Consider the following 24,415-nt stretch of genomic DNA (forward strand, 5'->3'; position numbering starts at 1 on the left):
AATGTCACCTGTGTAATGTCCTCTCCATTGCTAACATCAGGGATTGATATCAGCTGCATTTTTGGACACTTCACAGCTGACATCAACCCCCAAAACGATTACCCCATTTGCCACTGCACAAGGGCATTGGGAAGAGCGCAGGCGAACCGCCAGAGTTAGAGAATCTCATGTGATGCACCACTTCTGAGGCAGCTGCGGGCTAGTACTTTTAGGCTGGGAAGGGCCCAATAACCATAGATCTTCCCAGCCTGATTATATTAGCTCACAGCTGTCTGCTTTACATTTGCTGGTTATCAAAATAGGGGAGACCCTAAGTAATTTTTTCATTTAATTATTTATTTATTTGGTGTAATAGAAAGCTCTATAAGCTATCTAACTATCTATATATTATCTGTCTATGCAGTATCTATCTTAATATCTTTTCACATCTTTAAGGCCGCGTGCCCACTATGCATTTTTCAAGCGTTTTTGCCGCGGAATTTCCGCAGCAAAAATGCTTGGTAATACGTGCCCCATGGTCCTCAATTATAATCTACATGTGCTGTGCACATGCTGCGGAAATTTCCGCTGCGGATTATCATTGCGGAAAAATGCGCAGCATGTCCATTAATTTTGCGGACACGCAGAGTAATTGCCGCCATTGACTTGCATTGAAACATATATTATCTGTGTCAGCACATTTGCACACACAGATAATATGCGTCTCTATGTGCGGATGGTACCCGGGTTTGGAGAAGAGGAGACTCTCCTCCAGACTCGGGTGCCATAGAACCTGTTGAAAAAAGAATTTAAAATAAAAAATAAAGATTATACTTACCTTCTGATGGCCCCCGGTCTCCTCAGCGATGCGTCCGGTCTGTTCTATGGATCGCGGTGGTGTGATGACCTGCCATGACGTCATGTAGTCATGTGACAGGTCACGCGACCACTGACGTCGGCGGTCGCGTGACCTGTCACATGACTCAATGACGTCATCGCAGGTCCTTTCACACTACCGCGACCCATACAACAGACCGGACGGAGCAGAGAAAACACCGGGGCTACATCGGAAGGTAAGTAAAATCTTTATTTTTTATTTTTTACCATTCTTATTCTTTTTTTTAACTATTACTTGGTCACACTATATAAATCCATGCCGGTTGCATGGCTTTATATAGTGTGACCAAGTTGTCAAGCATTTTTCCAAGTGATGCTAAAATCGCTTGGAAAAGCGCTTGCTAACCCACATGCAGAAATGCATGCAAAAACACTTGACAAACGCTTCTACCTGGCAGGAAAAACGCATGTAAAATCTGCATGTGACGCGCCCCCTGGGCCGTGGAGTACTCGGTAGCCGGGCCGGTCGTTGCTAGGGGAGATGTCACAGTGGCGGTGACCCGGTTTGTGACCCATGGCAGTCAATGAAAGGGGAATTTGGGAAAGGGGATTATAGTTTTTATATAAAGTTCGTGACGCCACCTGTGGTGTACGGCAAAAGGGAGCCACTGCTGCGGAGCAGGTCCTCTGGAGCTGATGTTAGAGCAGCAGAGTTGGTTCAGTTCTCCACAGTCAGAGCTTAGCTCCAGGGCAGGAAATGGTGATGTTATAGATGTTGCTGTGCAGTGTAGTGCAGGGGATGATGGCGCAGTAATAATTCACAGAGACAGTGGGGTGCAGTCTTCAGGGTTTTACTCACGATTTTTAGACTCCAAGTTACCAGGGCCAGGGTAACTTCCCACGTCGTCCTGTGCTTACTCAGGGAGGGGTTCAGCAAACCCGCAGGTACCTCCGGAGAACATAACAGGACCCCCTTCTGTGTGTTCCTTCTGGCCATCTCCCTGCACTTCACACCCAGTGTCCCAAGCCAGTGACCGCGGACCTTGTCGGGCGAGGTCTTCTCTGTCCCCTGGGTCCTCTATGGCCACCTTTTTGGTGTGTTAGATGTGGCTTTTGGCTGCAGCACCTGAAATGCTGCACCCTCCGGTTACCTAGTTAAGGCTTGAAGAACTCTGCTAGTTTAGGGGAAGGTCCCCCTTCTGCAGCTCAATCCCTCCACCGCCTGGTAGATTCGGGCGTACGGGTGGATTCCAGCACTGCCCGTACCCCTGGGATCCTTTCTGCTTTACTGGAGCCTTCCTTGCTGCTCCTCTCCTCTCTTCTTTCTGTCCTGGGCCTCTCTCACTAGGCCCTCCTCCTGAGCAGAGCTCCTGCTGAGCTCCTGCTCCACTGACTCAATCTCCTCAGACTCTCTCTAGAATGTTCCACCCTCTCTTTTATATCGCTTCTTACTGAGCTCCCCTGAACTACTACCTCCACCCATACCCACTACATGGTTCCCCCTACTTTGGTTCCCCCCCACTCCAGCCAGGGACAGGGCTCAGCAGGGGAGCAGCGCATCTTGCCCCTCCTGCTGGTCTGGAGTAGTGTAGTATTGGATGCAGGTGTTAGGGCCCCGGGCAGTACTCCTTCCTTACCTGATAGTGAGATACCACACCTATGGGTGAGATGCAGTACCTCTGTGGCAACTGAACCCACAGGGTTGCCACACATGCGTTTTTCCTGCCAGGGAGAAGCGGAAAAAATATGCGCCATTTCTGCATCGTGGGGACTTAGCCTCACACTTAAAAATCAGTAATTTCTTGAATGTATTATATTGCGCTACATGTCACACGGATGTCAGATGGATGTCATCCATGTGCAGTATGTGTTTTACACACACCCATACACTTGTTTGGGTCCATGTGATCTGTGCTGCCAGTAAAAAATGGACATGTCTCAGTGTGGTTCACATGGACACACGGTTCTTGTGAAAACATGGGCATGTAAACAGCACCATAGATTATAATGGGTGTGAGTGTGTACATGTCTCCGGTACATGTGAAAACTGACACAACATGTTCCAGAAACACAGATATGTGAAGGGGGCCTAGAGCTGTTTTTAATTAGTGCTGGCACCTACCTGCTCTTTAAATTTATAGGCTTTGAGCCCGGTAGAAACTTGTTTGATAAATATTAAGTTTAGGATCCCTTCAAAGAAAGGTATGCCTTGTTTCAGCTGGTTGGCTCATATAAATTGGCCAATTTGTGTGTTAAGTAACTTCATTTTTATAAGTACATTCTATATCGCAGCAATGCAGTCCAAATTTCATAGATTCAGTGTTTCCTACATCTTAGTGCTCACAGAATGCTGCTGTATTCTTTAGTTTACACGTTTTATAGTGCCTGTGATAGTCTCTGCTGATTGTCTGTGCCAAGCCATGTGATGTGATAATATGCAATATGTCTTGCAGCTAAGTATTTAAAGTATATTTAGTATTTTTTTTTTTTTTAAATATAAATCTTTCAAATTTCTTACTGGCTCCTTAATATTTTAAATGTATATTTCCTGTTCTTTCAGGAAAACTTTTCAGCATTCTCAATAGCATCACAGTCAGGATTATAATTACAGTAACACCATTACTGTATGTGATGTCACAGCTCCCCCTGTATGCCCTGTAGACCTCAGTCCAGAGCCTCTCACTTAGCCAAATCAGTTCTCATACTTTGCACTGACGAGGGCCAAAAGCCTGAAACACTGTCTGAAAATTGAGATTATGATTTAGCTTTTATCCTAAGTCATATTGTAAGACTTGTTAAAGGGTCAATAGTGACTTGCAGGATTGCTGCTTCTAACAGGTGGCGCTATTGAGTTCAAGTCCTCGTCCTCTCTGAAGAAACGATTTGCATATTAAACTCCCTTCACAATGATGTTTGCTCCTTAGACACTTGAATACAAAAGAAAGGGCCTGAGTCAGTCTATTGCTGCTAATGTGCATTTCCTGAAAGAACAGGAAGTAGAATAGTCCCAAGCCCAGAATGAAAATGTATTTATTTATTTTACTCACTTCTATAGTGCCATTGATTCCACAGCACTTTACAGACATCATCATTGCTGTCCCCACTGGGGCTCACAATCTAAATTCCCTATCAGTATGTCTTTGGAGAGTGAGAAGAAACTGGAGAACCCAAAGGAAACCCACGCAAACACAGGGAGAACATATCAAATCCCACATAGTGTCATTGGTGGGATTTGAACCCAGGACCCCAGCGCTGCAAAGCAACAGCGCTAACCACTGAGCCACCGTGCTCAGATTTCTATTTTAATTCTCAGATTTCTATTTTAATTTTGTAAACCAGATAGAGATATGGAAAATAAAATGAAAAAATATTACCACTGTTATTTAAAATCTACATTTAACATAAAAGCCTGTTTAAAACACTGGCTCATTTTCTGGTGGCACATTTCAATTAAAGGTGCAGTGCAAGGTCACAAAAATTGTGACGATAGTGAGCAGGCATTGGAAAAAGTTAAACTTTTGCAAAATGTATCCTCTGCTGTTCGATCTTGTATGTTACTAGTCAGTATCCGGAATACTAAAATATGCATGTCTCTCTGGGAGCCGCATTGTATGCTAATCCCATCTGATATTTTAAAACTCACTTAAAATTCAAAATGAAAAGCAGTGGAACTTGGTGATCTCTTACAACTGAATGTTGGAGGCTTTGATTAGAGTAAATTTCTGCATATAATACAATGGCAAGCACCTTGATTTGCTGAAAGCTTTGCAGATTTGCATTGTAACACTTTGCATATCTTACATCACTTCTGCTATTTGGGCAACACTGAGTATGAAATTACCGGATGATTACAATTAAGATTAAAGGAAACCAATTCAGAAAAGTACTGATTCCTATCATGTTCTGATTGAAAACAAAGCTTGTATTAGTAATACTAATTTTTCTGCTCCTCATATTTCTTTTCTATTTATTTGTTATATTGTACTCTCTGCTTTATGAATTTATAACACAAGTGTGGCCAGCTAACTGCCAGAGAGCCACAATAATCACTAGCTGCTGTGGCATAGAAGCACACGCCACAGCAATACATATATACATATACTGTACACAAAAATGCAAATGTATTATTATATAGCCATAAATACAGTATAGAAAGTATGAGTATATATAACAGTGATACGAAATAAATAATGAAATAATTGTAAATATAATAAATAGACTCCAAGTCATATAGCTATCTAGTAATAAGGATAGTGTTATGATCTGCTACAAGCACTAAGGAAAGAAAGGAGATCTGTCCCTACAATAGAACTAAGCTAGATCCCTACGATGTAACGGGGAACCTGATCCTGCGATCAGACCCGCTAAAGTCCTCGGCTAGTCTGTACGAAGACCTATAGATGCAAGGGAGGGATCCCTACAAGAACTAGGGACTGGGATAAAGTTGGACACCTCCTAGCAGAAATTGTAGCAGTAAAAGACAAACACACAACATAGAACATAAAGGTCCGAAGACCTAGCTAAACTGACTGAGAAAGGTAACTAAGCACCAAGCTAGCTTAAGAGTAGAAATTACAATGAAGTCCAGCAAAGCCAGGAGGGTGGAGCAGGATTAAATAGGCAAAAAAGGTCATGTGACCAGCAAGATAGAAAAAACCTAACAGGAGAGTTCTAACAGTACCCCCTCTTCTATGAGGATCCTCCGGATCCCCTAGGCCCAGGCTTATCAGGAAACCTCTTGTGAAACGCTCTGACAAGTCTGGAAGCAGAAACATCATCCGCCCTCACCCATGAGTTATCCTCGGGTCCGAAACCCTTCCAAGCGACGAGAAACTGCAAACTCCCTCTATACCATCTAGAATTTAGGATGCGGGAAATTTCGTATTCCCCGTCCTCCACCACCGGAGGAACAGTGGCAGAGGCGTCTCCATCCGACACATAAGCTCTTTTCAACAGAGAAATATGAAACACCGGATTAATCTTCCAGGAGGTAGGAACCTCCAGCCTAACAGCAGATTGGTTAACTACCTGAAGCACCTTAAAGGGCCCTACAAACTTGGGACCCAATTTTTTAGAAGGAATCCTCAACCGCAGATTCTTAGAGGACAACCAAACCATGTCACCAATAGCAAACAAAACCTCTTGCCGTTTCCTATCAAAGTACCTCTCAGATTTTTTGTTAGCCTCCTGAAGATTACCACGCACATCCGTCCAAACTCTCTCCAAATCACCGGAAAAACTCTCCTCCTCAGGCACAGCCGATACCAATTTGGAGAATGACCCAAAAGACGGATGTCTCCCAGAACAACAAAAAAAAGGCGAACAACCAGCAGAAGAGGATGTATGGTTGTTAAGAGCAAACTCAGCAAGTGGCAGAAACTCAGACCACCCCTCCTGATTGTCTGCCACAAAACAACGCAAGAACTGCTCAACATCCTGATTCTTCCTTTCTGTCTGGCCATTAGACTCAGGATGATATCCGGATGAAAACGACAAATGAACTCCCAACCTGTCACAAAAAGCACGCCAAAAACGAGCCACGAACTGAGGTCCCCTATCCGAAACAATGTCAGTAGGAACGCCATGTAGTCTGACAATTTCCTTGACAAAGGCCTTAGCGAGTGTCTTAGCGCAGGGCAGTTTGATGAAAGGAACCAAGTGACACATCTTGCTAAAACGGTCAACGACCACCCAGATGACTGTGAAACCCTCAGAGGGGGGAAGATCAGTAATAAAGTCCATAGCCAGATGTGTCCAAGGTGCACTAGGAACCTCCAGAGGGCAAAGCAACCCCGCTGAAGGAGTATGTGAAGACTTAGATCTAGCACACATCGTACATTGACGCACCCACTTAATGACTTCCTTCTGCCATCCAGGCCACCAAAAACTGCGACCCACAAGTCTCTTGGTCTCAGAAATTCCTGGATGACCTGCCAACCGAGACTCATGACACTCCACAAACAAATCTCTCCTAAAGGTCCTAGGCACAAACAACCTCCCATGGGGAGTGTTAGATGGGGCATTCTCCTGTGCTTTAAGTATCTCATCTTCCAAAACGGAGTCCAATGCAGCAATCACAACACCTTCTTGTAAAATGCTCCCCTCCTCCTCAGCACCGACCATGGGAGAAAAGCTGCGAGACAAAGCATCAGCTTTAACATTCTTGGTACCCGGGATGTAAGTAACGGAAAAATTAAACCGCGAGAAAAAAAGTGCCCACCTAGCCTGACGGGCATTCAAGCACTTGGCAGCATCAAGATAGATCAGATTTTTATGATCAGTGAAAACCTGAATGGGAAATTCAGCACCTTCCAAGAGATGACGCCAGTGTTCAAATGCGAGTTTAATAGCCAGCAATTCCCAATTACCAATATCGTAATTAAGTTCAGTCTCAGAAAATTTTTTTGAAAAAAAAGCACAGGGGTGTACTCCATCCTTGTTTTTCTGAGACAACACCGCACCGACCCCCACCGAAGAAGCATCAACCTCAACCAAAAATGGCTTAGTCACATCAGGCTGCATAAGGATGGGAGCAGAGCTGAACCTCTCATTTAGAATCACAAAAGCTTCAATGGCCTCAGTAGTCCACTGGACCGCATTAGCACCTTTCCTGGTGAGATCGGTCAGTGGTTTGACAATAATAGAAACATTTTTAATGAATTTTCTGCAATAATTGGCGAAACCCAAAAACCTCTGTATCAATTTCAAACCAATAGGCCTAGGCCATTCCTGCACAGCTTGAACTTTCACCGGGTCCATCTCAAAGCCCTCGCTGGAGATAATGTAGCCCAAAAAACTAATTCTCTGTACAGCGAACTCACATTTCTCCAGCTTAGCAAAAAGCGAATTGTCAATTAATAACTGTAATACCTCACGTACGCTCCGCCAATGAGACTCCAGATCCGGTGAATAAATCAAAATGTCATCCTAATACACAACCAAATTTTCGCCGATCAAAGGTCTAAGGATGTCATTAATAAGATTCTGAAAAAATGCTGGAGCATTGGTGAGACCAAAAGGCATAACCAGATTCTCAAAATGACCCACAGGAGTGTTAAAAGCAGTCTTCCATTCATCACCCTCCTTCATGCGCAACAAGTTGTATGCCCCCCGGAGATCAATTTTAGAGAACCACTTGGCCCCCACTAACTGGTTAAACAAATCAGGAATCAATGGCAGTGGGTAAGGATTGCGTACAGTAATTTTATTAATCTCACGAAAATCCAGACAAGGACGTAAACCGCCGTCCTTTTTTTTAGCAAAAAAAAATCCAACTGCCACAGGAGACTTGGAAGGCCTAATGTGACCGGCGGCCAAGCTTGTCTGTATGTATTCCTCCAAAGCCTTTCTCTCAGGAATAGTAAGATTAAATAAACGACTTTTAGGAAGAGTCGCTCCAGGGGCAAATTCAATGGTACAATCATAGTCTCTATGGGGAGGCAAAATTTGTGACTCCTCCTCAGAAAAAACTCTCCAAAAATCCTGAATAGGTACAGGTAATTCCCCTTTTTCCACCGCAGCAATACGTCCGTTACAACACTTGTCATAACACTTAGGGCTCCAGGACTTAATTTCATTGGTAGACCAATCCAGTACAGGATTGTGCAATTTTAACCAGGGTAAACCCAAAACTACTGGAGAAGGCAAATTATTTAATACTACCAAATCAAGATTTTCTTGGTGAATACCATTAATAGTGAGGGGAAATTCACAGACCTTGTGAGTAACACTCATCAAGGGGGAGCCATCGACAGAAACCACAGCAATAGGGGATGACAAAGGTTTGGGTTTTAATTTAAGTTTTTCCAAGAATCCCCCATCAATCACATTCAGAGTAGAACCACAATCCACAAATACCCGAAATTCAATCAATTCTTCCTGAGCAGCAGTAGTAGCAGAAAGAAATACCCCCTTAGTATTTAAACAGGCTATACGGGCGTGACTGACCTTTTTTTTTTCTTTGTTCATACAAAGCACACAGTTCTTAATAAAATGGTCAGATTTCCTGCAATAAAAGCACAAACCTTCAGAAGACCTGCGGTCTTTATCCTGAGAGCGGGGTGCCATCGCCCCAATCTCCATCAGCCCTCCAATGTCAGTACAGACCCTCTCAAGACTCGGAGCTGACATGGCAGAGGATTTACTCTCATTAACCCTTGCACGCAGTCTCCTGTCCACCCGTATAGCTAATTGCATTGCCTCCTGCAAGTTTCCAGGTGTGGGATAAGCAATCAGCAAATCCTTAACCCTTTCACCTAGCCCCGCAAGAAACAAACTTTTCAAAGCTGAATCATTCCACCCCACCTGGGCAGACCACCGACTGAAGTGAGAACAATATTTTTCCACATTACCTGATCCCTGCCTCAAATGTCTCAATTCAGTCTCAGCTGATGAGACACGATCAGGATCATCATACAACAAACCCAAAGCAGAAAAAAAACTATCCAGTGATCTAAAGCATGGATCACTAGGTTGGAGAGAAAAGGCCCATCCCTGAGGTTCTTTGCGCAAAAGTGACATTATGAACCCTATGCACTGTGATTCATCACCAGAGGATCTGGGTCTCAAACGAAAATACAACAAACAAGCATTTTTAAAGGAAAAAAATTCTTCTTGATCACCAAAAAATAAATCAGGCAAACGTACCTTTGGCTCCACAAAATGTGCTCCAGAACAGCTACTCACGTGTTGTTGGAGCTCGGCCACCTCCAGAGAGAGTCCCTGCAGGCGCTGAGCCAAATCCTGAACCGACATCATGATGGAAACTGGAGGTCTTTCCTTAGAGATATTTTTGGGCTGGACTTACTGTTATGATTTGCTACAAGCACTAAGGAAAGAAAGGAGATCTGTCCCTACAATAGAACTAAGCTAGATCCCTACGATGTAACGGGGAACCTGATCCTGCGATCAGACCCGCTAAAGTCCTCGGCTAGTCTGTACGAAGACCTATAGATGCAAGGAAGGGATCCCTACAAGAACTAGGGACTGGGATAAAGTTGGACACCACCTAGCAGAAATTGTAGCAGTAAAAGACAAACACACAACACAGAACATAAAGGTCCGAAGACCTAGCTAAACTGACTGAGAAAGGTAACTAAGCACCAGGCTAGCTTAAGAGTAGAAATTACAATGAAGTCCAGCAAAGCCAGGAGGGCGGAGCAGGATTAACTAGGCAATAAAGGTCATGTGACCAGCAAGATAGAAAAAACCTAACAGGAGAGTTCTAACAGATAGAGTATACAATGAAACAATTTCTTAATCAAATGACTTCTTAATCATTTTTACTTAAACTATACTGTAACAATACTAACAATGATATTGTCTACATAAGGAACATTACACATTGGTTAACTCATCTGTCAAACATTGCATTGTGCATAAATAGATTGCAAAGGCGGCCGACTCTGCCCTTAGAAAAAGCCGACATTATCAACGAAACGTGTATCAGGTACTCTGTCCCGATCTATCGTTTAAGGATAATGACGGACAATCAGCATAAGCAAGAGAGGGCTAGCATCAGTATAGTTTAATCAAATACTGACCTGTTGTACTATTTGCAGTATTAGGAGATGCACACAGCGTTTTCACAACCATATGGAACCATATGGATCGCTGTTCTTAGACTGACAGTCTGCCTCCTTGCCTGTGCTATAGTGCCTGGCTTTACATCTGACACAGTTGCGAGTTACTGAGATCACTGCTGTGTGTACTCATTCACTGCCAGGAAGCTGCTCTCAGACTAACAGGCTGCTTCCTTCATTGTGATATATTGCTGAGCTCCATATCTGACACAGGAGCTAGAGTAAAAAATGGCAGTCAGTAAATCAAAGCTACAATATTGAATCCAAGGCAATGAGAAGGAATATTAAATAAGGATGTTTCGCTGATCAAGGAAGCTTCATCAGAGAAAAAAGGACCTTAGTGACAGCTATGATAACATTAAAGAGGTTCTCCAACTTAGAAAACTCATTTTCACATAACTAATTAGGTTTCATATAAGAAATCTTGTTCAGGATCCTCATTTCCTGGCTAAACAGGAGTGTAGTTATAAATCTCTTGCTCTGGAATTCCTGTATTGTACACAAAATCCATTAATTTGAGGGGCATTTTATGTTTAATTTCCCATGTAATGGTGCTAAAGGAAATTTGGAAACTTACAGTAGAGTTTCTTCACAAATTTCTGCTGATGTCCCACAGTAAGCAAACAATTTTCTAATCAGCTTATTGTCAAATAAACTTTCGAGTAAGTAGTAATTATCCTAAGGAAACAACTACTTTAATCCTTTCCACATCAAATACCGTATTTTTCGGACTATAAGACGCACTTTTCTCCTCCAAAATGGGGGGTGCGTCTTATAGTCCGAATGTTGGGGGGGGGTGTATATATATGTGGGGTGTGGGGGGAGTGATAGCGGTGGAGGAACAGGACACAGGAGGCAGCAGCCGCTTGCTGCAGCCTACACTGTCCCCGCTGTTAAAGAAAATATTCATGCTGCTTAATTGTAGCACACAGTGTAGCCGGAGCGCGGCTCCTGCTGCTGCCGGAATCGCCTGTGCCCGTTGTTAAAGGGCATGAATATTCAACCTCTCTCCACGCCCATGGGTGTGGGGAGGGGTGAATATTCATGCCCTTTAATAAGCAGGCACACGCGATAGCCCGGTAGCAGCAGGAGCCGCGCTGCAGCTACACTGTGTGTCGGCTATGAAGGAGAGATTCCTTACAGTCCCGGGGCCAGGAGCAATTATTACCATAAAATTATAATATAAAATTTCTCAATATCAAAACCATTGATATGAGGCATACAGGTAGGACTAGATTAACATTTCTATCACCTGCATATCCATATTAATATGTTATATACGTCCCAGGAGGTGACAGATTCCCTTTAATAAGCCCTCCTACTCTGCACTCATTACCTGTATAAAAGACACCTGTCCATACACTCAATCAATCACACTCCAGCCTCTCCACCATGGCCAAGACCAAAGAGCTTTCTGAGGACACCAGGGACAAAATTGTAGACCTGCACAAGGATGGGATCGGCTGCAGGACAATAGGCAAACAGCTTGGTGAGAAGTCAACAACTGCACAATTGCTAGAAAATGGAAGAATGCATGGGAGAAGGTCATGTGGTCAGGTGAGACCAAAATAGAACTTCTTGGTATAAACTCCATTCGCTGTGTCTGGTCAGGAATCCACCCAGATCTACATGGGAGGAGCTGGTCAATGACCTGAAGACAGCTGAGACCACAGTCTCAAGCATTACCATTAGTAACACCATACGCCATCATCAATTAAAATCCTTGAGGGCACGCAAGCTCCCCCTACTCACACCAGCACATGTCCAGGCCTGTTTGAAGTTCACCAATTACCATCTGGATGATCCAGAGAAGGCATGGGAAAAGGTCATGTGGTCAGGTGAGACCAAAATAGAACTTCTTGGTATAAACTCCACTCGCTGTGTTTGAAGGAAGAAGGATGAATACAACCCCAAGAATATCGTCCCAACCATGAAGCACGGTGGGCGAAACATCATACTTTGGGGGTGCTATCAGCAAAGGGGACAGGATGACTGCATTGTATTGAAGGGAGGATGAATGGGGTCATGTATCGTGAGATTTTTCCCAACAATCTCCTTCCCTCAGTAAGAGCATTGAAGATGCATGACACTGACCCAAAACACACAGCCAGGGCAACTAAGGAATGGCTCTGTAAGAAGCATTTCAAGGTCCTGAAGTGGCCTAGCCAGTCTTTAGACCTGAAACCAATAAAAAATCTTTGGAGGGAGTTGAAACTCAATGTTGCCCAGCGACAACCCCAAAACCTGAAAGATCTGGAGAAGATCTGTATGTAGGAGTGGGCCAAAATCTGTGCTGCAATGTGTGCAAACTTGGTCAAGAACTACAGGAAATGTCTGACCTCTGTAATTGCAAACAAAGGTTTCTGTATCAAATATTAAGTTCTGTTTTTCTTTTGTTTCAAATACTTATTTCATGCATTAAAATGCTAATTAACTATGCAAAAATCATACATTATGATTTTTTCAATTTTTTTTAAAGATTCTGTCTCTCACAGTTTAAGTGTAGTTACGATAAAAAACTTACAAAACGTAAAAAATCTGCAGTGTATCAGATACTTACTCTCCCCACTGTATCTCATATGACCTGGCAGTTAAACATTTCCGTAACCAAGAAAATATTATATATCTTTATGACGCGCCCAGGGGATGGGGACGACTCGGTACCCGGGCCTGGTTTGGGGGTGTCGCGGTGGTCGGCTCCCGGGCCTGTACCCTGGGGTCACTCTTGAAAAAAGGGGATTGGAACTTGGATAGAAAATAAAAATAAAGTAAATAGTTTGTGACGCCACCTGTGGTACCTGGTAAGGATTACCAGCACTGCTGCAGACCTCCGGGGGGTGATGGGATGGCAGCTGAGGTGTTTCTGCTCCCCACAGGTGGAGCGGGCCCCCAGGGCAGGGAAGGTGTGAAGGGATGAAGGAGAGAGGGGACCCAGCCGGGTCAGAGGAAAAACAGACCCACACACAGGGGTCCGCTTCAGTACCTTTACTGATGATGGTAGTCAGGTACGGTCCAGGGTGCTTGTAGGTGGTGTGCACTTCTGGACTTGCTCCCCAGTGAGCGGGTGTAAGGCCTCCTTTCTGTATCTCCCTGTCTCTCTCCCTGGAGCTTCTGACCTGCCTGGAACAGGGTCTAGCTCCCTAGATGTTTCTCTCACCCGTCTTGCATGGCGGCGAGGGCTTTCCCACTGGTTACCACTATCCATGGATGCTGGGGCCTTCGTGGTGCCTAGTCCTCTGAATGTGCGGTATTCACGGGTGGACTGAGGGATATGAAATCCTCCTCAGTATCCTGTATTCCCTACTGGGCGTGGAGGTCCCAGTAGGCTTGGGCCCGGTGCCCGGCTTGCATCAGGGGACGAACCCTCTGTGGTTCCTCTGTCCCTCATGGCTCTTCTCTTCTCCTTGCCTTCTAGCCCACTCTAGGCTCTCCACTTGCCAGACTAGCCCGCAGCTTGGGCCTAGCCTGGCTTTCAGCCACACAGACTTCAGCTTGTCTGGTGCTGCAGCATCGTGTCACACTCACTGCTTCCCACCGACTGACTTCCTGTACTCCACCCCCAGTATATATATACCTGACAGGGCTCCATCTAGTGGACTTGGATGTAGGTGCCTGCATGTATTGAGGCCACTGGGGAGAATCCATCTGTGCAACACCCAGGAGTTCTGTGACAGCCTGCAGCTGCAGGGCGTCACATTCCCCCCTAGTTCAAGTCAGTACTCCCGGACTGAAACATTTTTGTATAACAGGTAACAATGATATCAATAACAATTTTATGAACATAACTATTTTTCTTCCCTTTATGGGAGGCACTTGGCTTGAACGTTGCAATAAAAGGTTACAAGTTACAACACAACTTTACTTTCTGCAATGACCAGTTTTGATGAGATCCCTGCTCGGGTGTGTCCCTCTCATCCGGGTAAGCTGGCTTGTGGGGGACCTGCTCGAAACCCCCAATGAAGGTCCTGGGTGGGCTGCAGGACTGGTGTAGGACCACTGGTTCGGCCACGCCAAGCAGATTTTAGTGGTGGTGGTCTTGTGAAAACCACCAGGGGCACCTCAGGAGGGGCAAACTATGTACAATGCGGATCGTTCACAGTTCCCGACCTCCTAGTTCAGGAGCTTATATACTTAAACATGAGAGCTACCGGGAAACTAATAGCTCAAGGGCGCCCCCTCCTGGCATGCGCCTGGGGATGGGAGGTAGGTGACCCGTCCTGGTCATCCTCCCATTCAGTCAGGGTGTCCTTCTGCACAAGTTCCGTCACCCTCTGAACATCTAGGGCATACAGCAGAGCCATGAGCATGATCCGTGCCACAACTCCTGCTGGTGAGGCGACTGCTCCTGCCCGAGCAGCACCAGACGAAGATACTCCTGCGGGGGGCGTTGTCGAGGGCCGCGGCATTCTACTGATCATCCGCCATCGCTGCGCCCCCCTAGTTAACTGCGGCCTACCTTCCGGCTTCTAATGCTGGCTGCGGTCCTCTGGACAGGAACAGGGGAGTTGCCCGTCGAGCAACTCCGGTGCAGGACCTTGCGTCTCTGACATCAGGGTGTGCGCTTCCCGGCACGGCGGTCTCCTTCCAGGACCTGACGCTGCGTCAGTGTGTGAGGCGGGGCTTGGGCTTTGCGTGCTTTCTACGGTCACGCCTCTCTGATTCCCGCGGTTACGCTCCTCTTCATCCCGCGTGGCGACTCGAAAATGGCGGACAATGGCGGGAAACAGCGGCAATTGGCAGGAAAACTTCACCACGGTATGCGACACAGTTTTTTAAGGTGCACAGTACCCGGTGGCAGTGGGCACGATATCCTGTTAGTGACGCCAGGAAGAGTATGACGCGCCCAGGGGATGGGGACGACTCGGTACCTGGGCCTTTGCCTGGTTTGGGGGTGTCGCGGTGGTTGGCTCCCGGGCCCGTACACTGGGATCAGCTGAGGTTTTTCTGCTCCCCACAGGTGGAGCGGGCCCCACGCTGGGGCCTTCATGGTACCTAGTCCTCTGAATGTGCAGTATTCACGGGTGGACTGAGGGATATGAAATCCTCCTCAGTATGCCGGATTACCTACTGGGCATGGACGTCCCAATAGGCTCGGGCCCGGTGCCCGGCTTTCATCAGGGGACGAACCCTCTGTGGTTCCTCTGTCCCTCATGGCTCTTCTCTTCTCCTTGCCTTCTAGCCCACTCTAGGCTCTCCACTTGCCAGACTAGCCCGCAGCTTGGGCCTAGCCTGGCTTTCAGCAACACAGACTTCAGCTTGTCTGGTGCTGCAGCATCGTGTCACACTCACTGCTTCCCACTGACTGACTTCCTGAACTCCACCCCCCAGTATATATATACCTGACAGGGCTATATCTAGTGGACTTGGGTGGAGGTGTCTGCATGCAGCTGCAGGGCGTCACATTTACTTCTTGCAACTAAAGTAGTTAAAGTTTATACCGAGAATCCTGGCTATAAAACGTTTGAGGAAGAAGCAGCATATACAGTACAGACCAAAAGTTTGGACACACCTCATTTAAAGATTTTTCTGTATTTTCATGACTATGAAAATTGTACATTCTCACAAAACTATGAATTAACACATGTGGAATTATATACTTAACAAAAAAGTGTGAAACAACTGAAAATATGTCTTATATTCTAGGTTCTTCAGAGTAGCCACCTTTTGCTTTGATGACTGATTTGCACACTCTTGGCATTCTTTTGATGAGCTTCAAGAGGTAGTTACCGGAAATGGTCTTCCAACAGCCTGGAGGTGTGTTTGGGGTCATTGTCCTGTTGAAAAATAAATGATGGTCCAACTAAACGCAAACCGGATGGAATAGCATGCCGCTGCAAGATGCTGTGGTACCCATGCTGGTTCAGTATGCCTTCAATTTTGAATAAATCCCCAACAGTGTCACCAGCAAAGCACCCCCACACCATCACACCTCCTCCTCCATGCTTCACGGTGGGAATAAGGCAGGTAGAGTCCATCCGTTCACCTTTTCTGCGTCGCACAAAGACACGGTGGTTGGAACCAAAGATCTCAAATTTGGACTCATCAGACCAAAGCACAGATTTCTACTGGTCTAATGTCCTTTCCTTGTGTTCTTTAGCTAAAACAAGTCTCTTCTGCTTGTTGCCTGTCCTTAGCAGTGGTTTCCTAGCAGCTATTTTACCATGAAGGCCTGCTGCACAAAGTCTCCTCTTAACAGTTGTTGTAGAGATGTGTCTGCTGCTAGAACTCTGTGTGGCATTGACCTGGTCTCTAATCTGAGCTGCTGTTAACCTGCAATTTCTGAGGCTGGTGATTCGGATAAACTTATCCTCAGAAGCAGAGGTGACTCTTGGTCTTCCTTTACTGGGGCGGTCCTCATGTGAGCCAGTTTCTTTGTAGCGCTTGATGGTTTTTGCAACTGCACTTGGAGACACTTTCAAAGTTTGCCCAATTTTTCAGACTGACTGACATTTCTTAAAGTAATGATGGCCACTCGTTTTTCTTTACTTAGCTGCTTTTTTCTTGCCATAATACAAATTCTAACAGTCTATTCAGTAGGACTATCAGCTGTGTATCCACCTGACTTCTGCACAACACAACTGATGGTCCCAACCCCATTTATAAGGCAAGAAATCCCACTTATTAAACCTGACAGGGCATGCCTGTGAAGTGAAAACCATTTCCGGTGACTACCTCTTGAAGCTCATCAAGAGAATGCCAAGAGTGTGCAAAGCAGTCATAAAAGCAAAAGGTGGCTACTTTGAAGAACCTAGAATATAAGACATATTTTCAGTTGTTTCACACTTTTTTGTTAAGTATATAATTCCACATGTGTTAATTCATAGTTTTGATGCTTTCAGTGTGAATGTACAATTTTCAAAGTCATGAAAATACAGAAAAATCTTTAAATGAGAAGGTGTGTCCAAACTTTTGGTCTGTACTGTATATCCAGGCAATATACAGTTAGGTCCACACATATTTGGACAGTGACACAAGTGTTGGCATTTTAGCTGTTTAACAAAATGTATTCAAAATACAGTTAAATGGGCTTAACATGCAGACTCTCAGCTTTAAGTTGAGGGTATTCACATTTTCTTTTTCAAGGGACCAAAGGTAATTGGATAATTATTTCAAAAGCTCTTTAATGGACTGCATAAACATCTTTATTCAGCAACTCACGGGTAAGCAGAAAAGTCCTCCAGTTTGCAGCCGGGTTAACATGAGTCCTTAAACAACGGTTGCCGTGGGCAACGGCCGCGCTGGGCCGCTCAGAGCCTGACGGGTGCAGAGCCTTCCCAGGCGTGGGTTCAGCTACACACAGGACCGCCGAGATTTCCTGCTATGTTTCTAGCAGGTCCCAACGCTGAACAACACTACTCATTAATACAGCATTTTTAAAGGACCTGTGGCAAGAGCCACTGGAAAATCTGGGTTGGAGGGAGGAGGCCGTCCCACTGCCTTCCTGTAGCCTCCTCCAAGAAATGAAGGCCCTGCTGGGTTTTACTAATCTGCCTTATCCAGATAGCCTGACCAGGTCAATGCTCACCTTTATTCCTGCATTGCAGCCGCAGGTGAGTTTGTGACTGCAATGCACTCCAATGGATTTAATAGGTCTCTATACACATTCTCGGGGATATATAACATCCCTCGTATATGATCCCTGTCACTGCCTCACATAGGTAAAAGGTTTGGAGCTTATTCCAGATGTGGCATTTGCATTTGGAAGCTGTTGCTGTGAACCCACAACATGCGATCCAAGTAGCTCACAGTGGAAGAGACACAGACCATCATACAGCTGAAGAAAGCATACATCCATCAGAGAGATAGCAGAACTGTTAGGAGTGGCTAATAGTGATGAGTGAGCATGCTCGCTACTGCTCGGTGCCCGTCTGAGCATATCACTGCTCGAGACGCTCGCCGCTCGCCGAGTATTTCTGGGGATGATCGGTGGGAGCTCGGGTCTCCTCCCTGCATGTTGGACGCTCTTTACAGAGCCAATGAACATGCAGGCATTGCTTGCCACTCACTGTAATGCCGCAGCCATGTTGGTTGTGGCATTACAGTGATTGGCTGGCCGCACAGCGTCATCAGGTCTATATCAGACCTGGCGCCACCATGCTCGTCACAGTCACTCTGGAATCAGTCAGTGTGGGGAGAGGTGCTGCTGAGCTAGGGAGAGATTTGCTTGTTTCTAGTTAGTGTAGGTGTACCAAACTATACTAGAGACACATATCCATCTCAACAAACAGTTTTTCTGAGGACTAATCCATCTGCAGAGATATCAGGCAGGCAGTGTATATAGGCAGGCAGGCAGTGTATATAGCAGACTGCAGTGCACATAGCACAAGAGGCTCCATTCCAGTTCTGCCTTCTGCTGCTGTTAGATATTTCTAGAAATAGGCCCAGGTCTCAGGAGCCAGGAATGTTTTTTTTGGATCTTAATCCTCATTTGCTTAAAAAGCAATCCAGAGAACACCATTGTTCTGCGTCATTTGCTTATTGGCTCTGCAGAATACAGCCAGGTCCTTTCCATATTACAGCGCTAAAAATCCAGCTATTTAAAACTGTGGTTTGTCCGTCACACGGATCACATATAATTGCGCTGAAAATACTGCCATTTCTGGCCTCCATTAAAAATTTGTTTCAGTGTGTCTATGAAGCAATTGACACCAGTTTGCTGATCAAAATAGTTACCTACAGGCCAGGTATTTAAAACTGTGTTTTCTCCATCACACGGATCACATATACATTTTCAGAAAATACTGCCATTTTTGACCTCCATTAAAAAATTTTTTCGGTGTGTCAGTGAAACAATTGACACCAATTTGCTGTTCAAAATAGTTACCTACAGGCCAGGTATTTTAAACTGTGGTTTGTCCGTCACACGGATCACATATACGTTTTCAGAAAATACTGCCATTTCTGGCCTCCATTAAAAATTTGTTTCAGTGTGTCAGTGAAGCTATTGACACCATTTTGCTGTTCAAAATAGTTACCTACAGGCCAGGTATTTAACCCCTTTACAACCTATGACATACTAATACGCGTTTGTGCACTGGGCTTTAAAAGCCTGTGCCATATTAGTACGTCATCGCGATCACGCCCGCACACAGGCTGTGCGGGCGCGATCGCCGCCGGGTGTCAGCTGATTGTCACAGCTGACACCCGGTGCTATGTGCAGGGAGCGGTCCCGCACCGCTCCCAGCACATTAACCCCCGCAATGCTGCGATCGAAGTCGATCACAGCATTGATGTGGCTAAGGGGAGGTGATCGTATACTCACCTCCTCTTCCGGCCTCCAGCGCTGTCTGCCGCGGCTTCCAGGATGTTGCCATGACGACCCGATGTCGTCATGACAACATCCGGGTCACCAGACAGCAGGAAGATTTTTTGGACATGCGCAGTGCATTTCCAAATGATCTTCTCCCTGTCCAGCGCTGACAGCCTGCACGGCACAGGGATGAAGCTTCATTCCTGTGCCACGCATGCGATCAGAGAAAAAAAAGTTAAAGTCCCAGAGTGGGACAAAGTAAACAAGTTAAAAAACTGTCAGAAAGTGAAAAAAAAAAATTGTAAAAATATTAAAAAAAAAATAAAAAAAATAATCCACCAAAAATAAAAATATAATTATTACTATTATTATTACCTATCAATAAATATTATAAAAAAAGCAAAAAAAAATAAATAAAAGTACACATATTTGGTATCGCCGCGTCCGGAACGACCTAACCTATAAAACTGTCCTACTAGTTAACCTCTTCAGTGAACACGGTAAAAAAAAAAAAAAAAAAAAGAAGCAAAAAACAATGCTTTATCACCATACTGCCAAACAAAAATTGGAATAACATGCGATCAAAAAGACGAATATAAATAAAAATACTACCGCTGAAAATGTCATCTCGTCCCACAAAAAACAAGCCACCACACAGCTCCATCAGCCGAAAAATAAAAAAGTTATAGCTCTCAGAATAAAGCGATGCTAAAAAATTATTTTTTCTATAAAATAGCTTTTATTGTGTAAAAGCGCCAAAACATAGAAAAACTATATAAATGTGGTACCACTGTAAACGTACTGACCCAAAGAATAAAGCTGCCTTATCAATTTTACCACACGTGGAACAGAATAAAAAATTTAAAAAAAAACAGTTCCTGAATTGTTGGTTTTTGTTTATTCTGCCTCCCAAAAATCGGAATAAAAAGCGATCAAAAAATGTCACATGCCTGAAAATGGCACCAATAAAAACATCAACTCATCCCGCAAAAAACAAGCCATCACATGACTGTCTGCCAAAATCTGGAAAAATTATAGCTCTCAAAATATGGCGATGCAAAAACTAGATTTTACAAAAAAATGCGTCTTTTAGTGTGTGACAGCTGTCAATCATAAAAACCCCATATGATTCTGGTATCGCTGTAATCGCACCGACCCGAAGAATAAAGTCGTCTAATCACTTATACTGCACGAGGAACGGCGTAAAAAATAAACTCTCGGGTTAGGGTTAGGGCTAGGGTTAGGGTTGGGCTGGGGTTAGGGTTGGGCTGGGGTTGGGGTTAGGGTTGTCATGGGGTTGGGATTTTTATCAAAAGTAAGAAAAAAAGATGGCGATATGGCGACTAGTGTTGAGCGCAAGTGCTCGCTACTTGAGTTTGCATCGGGTGCTCTTGTATGCATAGAGTATCATGGGTATTTGAGTGACATGCTCGAGTCTCCGCCCCATATGCTTCGCGGCCAAAAAAACTTTGCGGGGATTGCCTGCCATGCACGAGCGATACCCGCATGTTTTTTTGTTGGTGTCTAATAACCGTGAAACATGTGGGGCAGGGACTCGAGCATGTCACTCGAGCACACGCAGTACATGGTGCATACCCAAGTACCCGATGCAAACTCAAGTAGCGAGTACTTGCGCTCAAGACTAATGACAACTTATTCAATATGATGACCTAATGTTATCAAATTCTGTGTCGTACCTCTGGGTTTAAAATGTTCACTATACCCCTTGATAAAATCCTTGAGGGGTCTAGTTTCCAAAATGGGGTCACTTGTGGGGGAGCTCCAATGATTAGGCACACAGGGGCTCTCCAAACGCAACATGGTGTCCGCTAACAATTTGAGCGGATTTTTCATTCAATCTGTAAGAATCAGCTGACATGTGCCCGGTCCAGGGCCGGCTCAGCGCTGGAGCCCGTGCTGAACTAGGGGTGATGGACTGGGACGTACTAATGCGCCCCAGGCCAGTAAGTGTCTAAAAAAAATTTTCAGTGTGTCAGTGAAGCAATTGACACCAGTTTGCTGTTCAAAATAGTTACCTACAGGCCAGGTATTTAAAACAGTCATTTGTCCGTCACACGGATCACATACACGTTTTCAGAAAATACTGCCACTTCTGGCCTCCATTAAAAATTTGTTTCAGTGTGTCAGTGAAGTTATTGACACCAGTTTGCTGTTCAGAATAGTTACCTACAGCCAAGCTGTTTAAAACTATGGTTTCTCCGTCACACGGATCACATATAAGTTTGCTCCAAATTCAGTCATTTGTAGTGAGCATGGAAGATATTGTCCTCCATTTAAAATGGCCAAGGCACGTGGCAAGGGACGAGGAACAGGACTTGATGATGTTTATGGTGCATGCAGAGGTCAAGGTCGTGGGCAAGCTGAAATTGTGCCACAACAAACACCCACATCTTCTCGCTCGACCTTCCTGTCCCAATTAATAGGGGACCTCAGAACACCACTAGTGAACACAGAGCAGTGTGAAAAGGTTATTGCTTGGATAGCAGATAATGCTTCCAGTAACTTAGCCACCACCACCACCTTGTCTTCCACACAGTCAAGTCTCAGTAGCTGTGAGTCTGGACCCCATATTCCTCACCCTGAACCTCCTTCCTCCCACCATGCCGATTGCCCAGAGACAACTGATCCCACACTTGGACACTCCGAAGAGCTGTTCACTTTTCCATTTATAGATTCAGGCCTCTCCCCGGTCCACTTGAAGCAGGGATAGAGGAGATCGCATGTAGCGATGCCCAAATATTTGAGCAGTCACGGTCATATGAAGGCGACGGTGGGAAAGTGTCACAAGAGGTGGACGATGATGAGACGCAATTGCCAGAAAGTCAGGAGGAGGACCATGGTGCGGAAGTGGAAGACGAGGTGGTGGATGTTATAGTAACTGACCCAAACTAGCAGGAGGACATGCAGAGTGAGGAGAGCAGCACACAGGGGGAGGGAGGCAGAGCACCCCAACAGGCAGGAAGAAGCAGTGTGGTGGCCGCAGACAGAAGGCAGGCAAACGTTCCCCGTAACACCAACACGAAGGAAGTTGCCAGTACAACTGTTAGGTCTTCCCGAGTCTGGTTGTTTTTTAAAGACTCTTCCGATAACCCCAAAAAGGACATTTGCACCACCTGCTAGGCCAGCATCAGCAGGGGTGGCAAAACGACCAGCCTGACCACCACCAGCATGATCAGGCACATGGATGCAAAGCACCCAACTTTGTGGGACCAACCCCACAGTCCAGGAACAGTATCTGCAGGTGGCACCACTGCTTCTTCCGCTGTTGTGCATGCAAGCCAATCCTCTGTCCATGGTGCATGCAAAGATGCCTCCCACCCTGCACCTGTCATTGCACACTCTCAACTAGCTGCATCAGGAAGCACGTCCATGTCCTTGTCCCGGTGCAGCGTTCAGTTGTCCATACCCCAGTCCTTGGAACGCAAGTGCAAATATGCAGCCAACGACCCACAGGCCACACTACTAAATTCTCACATTTCGCGACTGCTTGCGCTAGAAATGTTGCCTTTTAGGCTCATGGAGAAGGAAGCATTCCGCAACCTGATCGCGGCAGCCGTTCTTCGGCACTCGATCCCCATTCGCCACTATTTCTCCCGATGTGCCGTCCCCACATTACACAATCACGAGTCCCAAAACATTAGCCGTGCCCTCAACAACGCAGTTACCGGGAAAGTCCACCTAACCACAGATTCGTGGACAAATGTTTGTGGGCAGGGACGGAACATCTCGCTGATGGCACACTGGGTCAACATAGTGGAAGCCAGGACTCAGTCGGACCTTGGGATGGAATACGTCCTCCCGACACCAAGGATCGCAGGCCCTAGGTCAATCAGGGTTGCCCCCACAGTCTACAGCTCCTGCACCTCATCCTCCTCAGCCTCCTTCTCCTCTTCAGCCTCCATCTCCGAAATAACCACATCAATCACAAGCTGGAAGCACAGCAGCACTGCCTCGGCCAAGCGGCAACAGGCTGTGCTGAAGCTAATATGCTTAGGTGACAAACCGCACAATGCTGAAGAGTTGTGGACATCTCTGAAAGAGCAGGCAGATCTGTGGCTCACACTGCTGAACCTACAGCCAGGCATGGTCATGTGTGACAATGGCCGGAACCTGGTGGCGGCTCTGAGGCGAGGTGAGCTCACACATGTACAATGCCTGGCCCATGTGCTTAACCTCGTGGTTCATCGATTTCTAAAATCCTACCCAGAGCTGCCGGATCTGCTCATTAAATTATGCTGCATGTGTGCCCATTTTAGAAAGTCACCTACAGCTTCTGCCACAATTGCTGTGTTTCAGCAGCGTTTGCAGCTTCCGGCTCACAGACTGGTGTGTGATGTCCCCACGCGTTGGAACTCTACACTGCAGATGTTGGGAAGGATTTGTGAGCAGAAGAGGACAGTTGTTGAGAACCAGCATCAACAAGGCCATCGGTATTCAGTTCAGACTCCACACATAAGACCTCAGCAGTGGACATGGATGTCAGACATATGTACCATCCTCCAAAACTTTGAGGACTCCACCAAGATGGTGAGCAGCGATGACGCCATAATTAGCGTCACCATCCCGCTTCTCTGGTACTACCTGCACATTTGTCATACAGCATGGATGGCCAGAGGACAGAGAGGAGGAGAAGGAGAGCATGGTTACTCGTTCTCTTGGTGAGGACACGGAAGTCTTGCCTGTTAGCAGTCTGGCACGCATGGCTGAGTTTATGTTACGCTGCCTTTCCCATGACCCTCGCGTTCTC

The sequence above is a fragment of the Phyllobates terribilis genome, unplaced genomic scaffold (assembly GCF_046119375.1).
Source record: "Phyllobates terribilis strain yellow unplaced genomic scaffold, ASM4611937v1 Scaffold_4__5_contigs__length_816908805, whole genome shotgun sequence".
In the NCBI taxonomy this organism is placed as follows: domain Eukaryota; kingdom Metazoa; phylum Chordata; class Amphibia; order Anura; family Dendrobatidae; genus Phyllobates; species Phyllobates terribilis.